The sequence below is a fragment of the Cololabis saira genome, unplaced genomic scaffold (assembly GCF_033807715.1).
Source record: "Cololabis saira isolate AMF1-May2022 unplaced genomic scaffold, fColSai1.1 scf025, whole genome shotgun sequence".
In the NCBI taxonomy this organism is placed as follows: Eukaryota; Metazoa; Chordata; class Actinopteri; order Beloniformes; family Belonidae; genus Cololabis; species Cololabis saira.
In genome coordinates, this window is record NW_026906189.1 from 575,001 (window position 1) to 582,500 (window position 7,500).

Below are 7,500 nucleotides of genomic sequence, written 5' to 3' on the forward strand. Positions count from 1 at the left end.
GTGATAATAATTTAGAAGCGCTTATTTGTTGGAGTTAAAGTGCCTTAACCATGTGAAAAACACTTTTGGACGTGAGCTGTCGCTGTTACCACGTTGAAATATGTGTGGGTAGATTAAGCGAGAGCGCTCTCTGCTGGTTGAAAATGCTTACAGCACCTGGTATTCCCAGGCGGTCTCCCATCCAAGTACTAACCAGGCCCGACCCTGCTTAGCTTCTGAGATCAGACGAGAACGGGCGCATCCAGGCTGGTATGGCCGTAAGCAGAAGCTGCAGCTTGAAATACCTCTTGTATGGAGTTGAAGATAAGTCATAGAATATAAGTCATAGATTTGTTGGTTTTATTTGTTGGAGTTAAAGTGCCTTAACCATGTGCAAAACACTTTAGGACGTGAGCTGTCGCTGTTACCACGTTGAAATATGTGTGGGTAGATTAAGCGAGAGCGCTCTCTGCTGGTTGAAAAAGCTTACAGCACCTGGTATTCCCAGGCGGTCTCCCATCCAAGTACTAACCAGGCCCGACCCTGCTTAGCTTCCGAGATCAGACGAGATTGGGCGCATCCAGGCTGGAATGGCCGTAAGCTGAAGCTGCAGCTTGAAATACCTCTTATATGGAGTTGAAGATAAGTCATATAATATAAGTCATTGATTTGTTGGTGATAATAATTTAGAAGCGCTTATTTGTTGGAGTTAAAGTGCCTTAACCATGTGCAAAACACTTTAGGACGTGAGCTGTCGCTGTTACCACGTTGAAATATGTGTGGGTAGATTAAGCGAGAGCGTTCTCTGCTGGTTGAAAAAGCTTACAGCACCTGGTATTCCCATGCGGTCTCCCATCCAAGTACTAACCAGGCCCGACCCTGCTTAGCTTCCGAGATCAGACGAGATCGGGCGCATCCAGGCTGGTATGGCCGTAAGCAGAAGCTGCAGCTTGAAATACCTCTTATATGGAGTTGAAGATAAGTCATAGAATATAAGTCATTGATCTGTTGGTTTTATTTGTTGGAGTTAAAGTGCCTTAACCATGTGCAAAACACTTTAGGACGTGAGCTGTCGCTGTTACCACGTTGAAATATGTGTGGGTAGATTAAGCGAGAGCGCTCTCTGCAGGTTGAAAAAGCTTACAGCACCTGGTATTCCCAGGCGGTCTCCCATCCAAGTACTAACCAGGCCCGACCCTGCTTAGCTTCCGAGATCAGACGAGATCGGGCGCATCCAGGCTGGTATGGCCGTAAGCAGAAGCTCCTGCTGGAAATACCTCTTATATGGAGTTGAAGATAAGTCATATAATATAAGTCATTGATTTGTTGGTGATAATAATTTAGAAGCGCTTATTTGTTGGAGTTAAAGTGCCTTAACCATGTGAAAAACACTTTTGGACGTGAGCTGTCGCTGTTACCACGTTGAAATATGTGTGGGTAGATTAAGCGAGAGCGCTCTCTGCTGGTTGAAAAAGTTTACAGCACCTGGTATTCCCAGGCGGTCCCCCATCCAAGTACTAACCAGGCCCGACCCTGCTTAGCTTCCGAGATCAGACGAGATCGGGCGCATCCAGGCTGGTATGGCCGTAAGCAGAAGCTGCAGCTTGAAATACCTCTTATATGGAGTTGAAGATAAGTCATAGAATATAAGTCATTGATTTGTTGGTTTTATTTGTTGGAGTTAAAGTGCCTTAACCATGTGCAAAACACTTTTGGACGTGAGCTGTCGCTCTTACCACGTTGAAATATGTGTGGGAAGATTAAGCGAGAGCGCTCTCTGCTGGTTGAAAAAGCTCACAGCACCTGGTATTCCCAGGCGGTCTCCCATCCAAGTACTAACCAGGCCCGACCCTGCTTAGCTTCCGAGATCAGACGAGATCGGGCGCATCCAGGCTGGTATGGCCGTAAGCTGAAGCTGCAGCTTGAAATACTTCTTATATGGAGTTGAAGATAAGTCATATAATACAAGTCATTGATTTGTTGGTGATAATAATTTAGAAGCGCTTATATGTTGGAGTTAAAGTGCCTTAACCATGTGAAAAACACTTTTGGACGTGAGCTGTCGCTGTTACCACGTTGAAATATGTGTGGGTAGATTAAGCGAGAGCGCTCTCTGCTGGTTGAAAATGCTTACAGCACCTGGTATTCCCAGGCGGTCTCCCATCCAAGTACTAACCAGGCCCGACCCTGCTTAGCTTCTGAGATCAGACGAGATCGGGCGCATCCAGGCTGGTATGGCCGTAAGCAGAAGCTGCAGCTTGAAATACCTCTTGTATGGAGTTGAAGATAAGTCATAGAATATAAGTCATAGATTTGTTGGTTTTATTTGTTGGAGTTAAAGTGCCTTAACCATGTGCAAAACACTTTAGGACGTGAGCTGTCGCTGTTACCACGTTGAAATATGTGTGGGTAGATTAAGCGAGAGCGTTCTCTGCTGGTTGAAAAAGCTTACAGCACCTGGTATTCCCATGCGGTCTCCCATCCAAGTACTAACCAGGCCCGACCCTGCTTAGCTTCCGAGATCAGACGAGATCGGGCGCATCCAGGCTGGTATGGCCGTAAGCAGAAGCTGCAGCTTGAAATACCTCTTATATGGAGTTGAAGATAAGTCATAGAATATAAGTCATTGATTTGCTGGTTTTATTTGTTGGAGTTAAAGAGCCTTAACCATGTGCAAAACACTTTAGGACGTGAGCTGTCGCTGTTACCACGTTGAAATATGTGTGGCTAGATTAAGCGAGAGCGTTCTCTGCTGGTTGAAAAAGCTTGCAGCACCTGGTATTCCCAGGCGGTCTCCCATCCAAGTACTAACCAGGCCCGACCCTGCTTAGCTTCCGAGATCAGACAAGATCGGGCGCATCCAGGCTGGTATGGCCGTAAGCAGAAGCTGCAGCTTGAAATACCTCTTATATGGAGTTGAAGATAAGTCATAGAATATAAGTCATTGATCTGTTGGTTTTATTTGTTGGAGTTAAAGTGCCTTAACCATGTGCAAAACACTTTAGGACGTGAGCTGTCGCTGTTACCACGTTGAAATATGTGTGGGTAGATTAAGCGAGAGCGCTCTCTGCAGGTTGAAAAAGCTTACAGCACCTGGTATTCCCAGGCGGTCTCCCATCCAAGTACTAACCAGGCCCGACCCTGCTTAGCTTCCGAGATCAGACGAGATCGGGCGCATCCAGGCTGGTATGGCCTTAAGCAGAAGTTGCAGCTTGAAATACCTCTTATATGGAGTTGAAGATAAGTCATAGAATATATGTCATTGATTTGTTGGTTTTATTTGTTGGAGTTAAAGTGCCTTAACCATGTGCAAAACACTTTAGGACGAGAGCTGTCGCTGTTACCACGTTGAAATATGTGTGGCTAGATTAAGCGAGAGCGTTCTCTGCTGGTTGAAAAAGCTTACAGCACCTGGTATTCCCAGGCGGTCTCCCATCCAAGTACTAACCAGGCCCGACCCTGCTTAGTTTCCGAGATCAGACGAGATCGGGCGCATCCAGGCTGGTATGGCCGTAAGCAGAAGCTGCAGCTTGAAATACCTATTATATGGAGTTGAAGATAAGTCATATAATATAAGTCATTGATTTGTTGGTTTTATTTGTTGGAGTTAAAGTGCCTTAACCATGTGCAAAACACTTTAGGACGTGAGCTGTCGCTGTTACCACGTTGAAATATGTGTGGGTAGATTAAGCGAGAGCGCTCTCTGCAGGTTGAAAAAGCTTACAGCACCTTGTATTCCCAGGCGGTCTCCCATCCAAGTACTAACCAGGCCTGACCCTGCTTAGCTTCCGAGATCAGACGAGATCGGGCGCATCCAGGCTGGTATGGCCGTAAGCAGAAGCTGCAGCTTGAAATACCTCTTATATGGAGTTGAAGATAAGTCATAGAATATAAGTCATTGATCTGTTGGTTTTATTTGTTGGAGTTAAAGTGCCTTAACCATGTGCAAAACACTTTAGGACGTGAGCTGTCGCTGTTACCACGTTGAAATATGTGTGGGTAGATTAAGCGAGAGCGCTCTCTGCAGGTTGAAAAAGCTTACAGCACCTGGTATTCCCAGGCGGTCTCCCATCCAAGTACTAACCAGGCCCGACCCTGCTTAGCTTCCGAGATCAGACGAGACCGGGCGCATCTTTTTTTTTTTTGTCTTTTATTATGAAAATACATTTTCGTTAAAAAATATATTTTATATACATTCCTGCATACCAGACAAAAAATAAAACAATTTTTCTGCTACTTTTTCACAAAGCACTCTCTTCACTTTTTTACACTCTCCTATTTCAACAACAAAAAAAAACAAACAAAAAAAACAACTTATAATATTACAAACTTCAAACATATATCTCTATACACGCATGTGCAAAAATACACAAAAAACCATGTAACAAACCAGCAAAAAAAACCAAAACAGTACAACACATACCCCATACCCCTTATCACATGGAAGAAAACCTTCAATCACTCACTTCCGCTCCCCCAATCCCTCCACCCCTTCCTCCCCAATCCCATACCAGTCTCTCCCTCTCGTCCACAGACACCAGCGTGTTCCCCCTCAAAAAGAGAGGGGCGAAACCTTCAATCCCACAGATGTATTTATAATTAATCTGTTTTTTCACTAAGCCCTTGAAAAACACCCAAATCGGTGCCACCCTCCCCTCAAACCGAGCCACATTCCTTCTGGCTTTGATGGCCCACCGTGCATGGCTCAGTAAAAATTTGCACAGCCCACTATTTTCCACCCTGCTCTTCTCCCAAATCCCAAATAACACAAATTTGTCCCACCCATCCTCCATCTCCCATTTCATGTTCAACTTGTCCACCATACAGGTTTTCAGTCTCTTAAAAAACGGCCGTAATCTCACGCACTCCACATACATGTGTCTAATATCCTCATCCTTCTCCTTGCAGACATCACACATCCTCCCGACCTCCCTGTCAAACTGGTGCATGACCACATTCGTAAAAATCTTCCTATGTCGTAGTTTAAAATCATTATCCTCGGCTTCAATGCTGTTTTCTTTAATCTTCCATTTCCCCCACACTTGTTTTATGTTCAGAGTCCCATCTGCCCTGCACCAGTTCTCCAGGGAAGCCGGGAGTCTCACCACCTGTTTCACAAACATTCTGTATAGCTGTTTCACTTTCACTCCCTCCAAAGTCACCCATTCCCCCCCCCCTCTCTATATACAACATCGGCACCCTCCCGGTCCTATTCACTACCACCTCTGTGTCTATTTTCTCCCTCCACCTTCCCGGTATGCTCTGTTTCACTAATTCGTAGTCCTTCCTTACTTGCTCTAAACTTATTCTATCATTGTATTCATGCACACATTCGTAAATGGCTGTAGCCGACAAAAAACCTGGCACCACTTCATACATGACATGTTTTATTTGCATGAGTCCCGCTTCCACAAAGTATTTTGGCTTTAGTGGCTGTCCTTCATGTTTGATGTTCCCGTTGCCAAACAATGGCACCTCTCTAATGGTCTCCAGATCTGTGCAGTCCCACCTCGCGTTTTTCAGCAGCTCTGCCTGTGCAGCCAGGATCTCTCTATAGAACTGCGGGAGTCCTGCCGTCAGGTAAGCGTTTGTCTGCATTAGCATTGCAAACTCATTTCCCAGCTTCCTCTTTAAAAAAAAACCCATCACCTTCTTCCAGCAGTGCTCTCCCTCCCCATACAAGAAAGCCCTCCCCCGTTTTATTCTTAAAGCCTTCTTTTTGCTCTCTATGTCAACTAATTTCAAACCTCCCTGCTCATACCCCCCAATCAAGGTTGCTCTCGCTATTCTACTTTTCTTCCCACCCCATATAAAACCCCCCATCAGTTCATTCAATTTCTTCACCACCCATTCTGGCACTTCTAGCACCTCCATTACATAAACCATTTTTGAAAACAAAAGACTATTCACCACCACCACCCGCCCTTTAACCGTCAGTCGCCTCAGCTTCCAAAAATTCAGCACCCTCTGTATTTTATTCAGTACCTCTGACCATGTTTCATCCCTCACCCTCTCCCCCTCCATCCCCACATATATCCCGAGAACCTTCATCCTGTGCTCCTGTACCTTGAATGGTACTCCCCCACTTGCCACTACCCCATTTAAAAACATGATTTCTGACTTTAACATATTTATTCTTGCACCTGATGCCTTCCCATATATTTCCACCAATTCCACCACCCTTTTTATACTTGCCATATCCCTTACAGTCACCGTTGTGTCATCCGCGTATTGCTGTATTTTACTAAGACCACCCCCACCTTGTACCTCAATCCCTCTTATTTCTCCATCCCTTTTAATCATACATGCCAAGGGCTCTGCCACCACAGTGTACAAGAGTGCTGACATCGGACACCCCTGCCTAACTGACCTCCCTAATTTGAAGACTTCCGTTAAAACACCATTCACTTTCACCCTCCCCACTGCATGTCTGTACATCAATTTTAACCATCCTCTAAACCTCTCACCATATCCCACCCTCTCTAGAACTCCCCACATAAAATCGTGCTCCACCCTATCAAACGCTTTATTAAAATCTAAAGCCAACATAATCCCCTCCTCTCCCGATGCCCTCAAATATTCCACCATCCCTTTAATATTCAGAATTGTGTCTGCAATATCCCTATCCGGCACACTGTAGGCTTGTGTTATTGGAACGATTGATTTTAAAGTATATTTTAGTCTGTTTGCAAAAACTTTCATTAACACCTTGTAGTCTGTATTCAGTAGTGTGATTGGCCTGTAGTTCCCCAGATCATCAGCCTGCCCCTTCTTGAAGATCAGAGTAATTATCCCCATTGTGAATGATTCTGGTACTGTCTGGCGTCTTTCCATTTCTCTAAAAACTGCATGTAAAATCGGCCCCATCAGTTCTTTAAATGCTTTGTAGAAATTGGCTGTTAGGCCATCACTACCAGGACTCCTATTCATACTCAAAGCAGCAATTGCCTGTTCTATTTCCTCTGCTGTGATGTCACTGTCACATTCATCCCTCTCCTCTTCTGTTACACTCACAGTCACACTCTCCAGCACATCTTTCATCACTCTCTCATCCACTCCCTCGCTAGTAAACATCCTCCCGTAAAAATCATGCACACCTCCCAAAATCCCCACTAGGTCTGTCTTCAACCCACCCCCCTCAGTCCTTACTCCCCTGATAAAACATTTCTGTTGTTTCTGTTTCTCCATCCTCAAAAAAAACCCAGTGTTCCTTTCCCCCTCTACGGCATATCTCGCCCTGCTCCGCACAATCGCACCTTCACATTTCATTCTCTCTATCTCCTTTAGTTCAGCATGACAGCTCACCACAGCTTCTTCACTTATAACCTCGGCAGCATTTAAACGTGTGATTTCTCTTCTAAGGAACTTTTCTCTCTCTTTCTTTTTGAAATTCCTCCTTGCTGCGTGTTTCATACTTATCTTCCTGATTCTTTTCTTTAAATTTTCCCATCCCTCTAACACCTCTCCACCATTCAACCATTGTGAGCTGTCATGCTGAATAATCTCTTTCATTCTTTTTTT

General features: G+C 44.9%; 12 non-coding genes across 12 annotated transcripts; all 12 read right to left on the reverse strand.

The window, feature by feature from the left end:
- Window positions 1-144: 144 nt before the first annotated feature.
- Window positions 145-263, reverse strand: LOC133425627 (5S ribosomal RNA). The gene has a single exon (XR_009771099.1). It is a non-coding gene; the product is annotated as a 5S ribosomal RNA (ribosomal RNA).
- Window positions 264-462: 199 nt separating this feature from the next.
- On the reverse strand, window positions 463-581 carry LOC133425549 (5S ribosomal RNA). The gene has a single exon (XR_009771023.1). It is a non-coding gene; the product is annotated as a 5S ribosomal RNA (ribosomal RNA).
- Window positions 582-798: 217 nt separating this feature from the next.
- LOC133425822 (5S ribosomal RNA) lies at window positions 799-917 on the reverse strand. Its single transcript, XR_009771273.1, has one exon. It is a non-coding gene; the product is annotated as a 5S ribosomal RNA (ribosomal RNA).
- A 199-nt stretch (window positions 918-1,116) lies between these two features.
- LOC133426151 (5S ribosomal RNA) lies at window positions 1,117-1,235 on the reverse strand. Its single transcript, XR_009771586.1, has one exon. It is a non-coding gene; the product is annotated as a 5S ribosomal RNA (ribosomal RNA).
- A 217-nt stretch (window positions 1,236-1,452) lies between these two features.
- On the reverse strand, window positions 1,453-1,571 carry LOC133426008 (5S ribosomal RNA). Its single transcript, XR_009771450.1, has one exon. It is a non-coding gene; the product is annotated as a 5S ribosomal RNA (ribosomal RNA).
- A 199-nt stretch (window positions 1,572-1,770) lies between these two features.
- LOC133425912 (5S ribosomal RNA) lies at window positions 1,771-1,889 on the reverse strand. The gene has a single exon (XR_009771358.1). It is a non-coding gene; the product is annotated as a 5S ribosomal RNA (ribosomal RNA).
- A 217-nt stretch (window positions 1,890-2,106) lies between these two features.
- On the reverse strand, window positions 2,107-2,225 carry LOC133426110 (5S ribosomal RNA). The gene has a single exon (XR_009771546.1). It is a non-coding gene; the product is annotated as a 5S ribosomal RNA (ribosomal RNA).
- A 199-nt stretch (window positions 2,226-2,424) lies between these two features.
- Window positions 2,425-2,543, reverse strand: LOC133425823 (5S ribosomal RNA). Its single transcript, XR_009771274.1, has one exon. It is a non-coding gene; the product is annotated as a 5S ribosomal RNA (ribosomal RNA).
- Window positions 2,544-2,742: 199 nt separating this feature from the next.
- LOC133425551 (5S ribosomal RNA) lies at window positions 2,743-2,861 on the reverse strand. Its single transcript, XR_009771025.1, has one exon. It is a non-coding gene; the product is annotated as a 5S ribosomal RNA (ribosomal RNA).
- A 199-nt stretch (window positions 2,862-3,060) lies between these two features.
- On the reverse strand, window positions 3,061-3,179 carry LOC133426143 (5S ribosomal RNA). The gene has a single exon (XR_009771578.1). It is a non-coding gene; the product is annotated as a 5S ribosomal RNA (ribosomal RNA).
- A 199-nt stretch (window positions 3,180-3,378) lies between these two features.
- On the reverse strand, window positions 3,379-3,497 carry LOC133426072 (5S ribosomal RNA). Its single transcript, XR_009771510.1, has one exon. It is a non-coding gene; the product is annotated as a 5S ribosomal RNA (ribosomal RNA).
- A 199-nt stretch (window positions 3,498-3,696) lies between these two features.
- On the reverse strand, window positions 3,697-3,815 carry LOC133425637 (5S ribosomal RNA). The gene has a single exon (XR_009771107.1). It is a non-coding gene; the product is annotated as a 5S ribosomal RNA (ribosomal RNA).
- Between the last annotated feature and the right edge of the window lie 3,685 nt (window positions 3,816-7,500).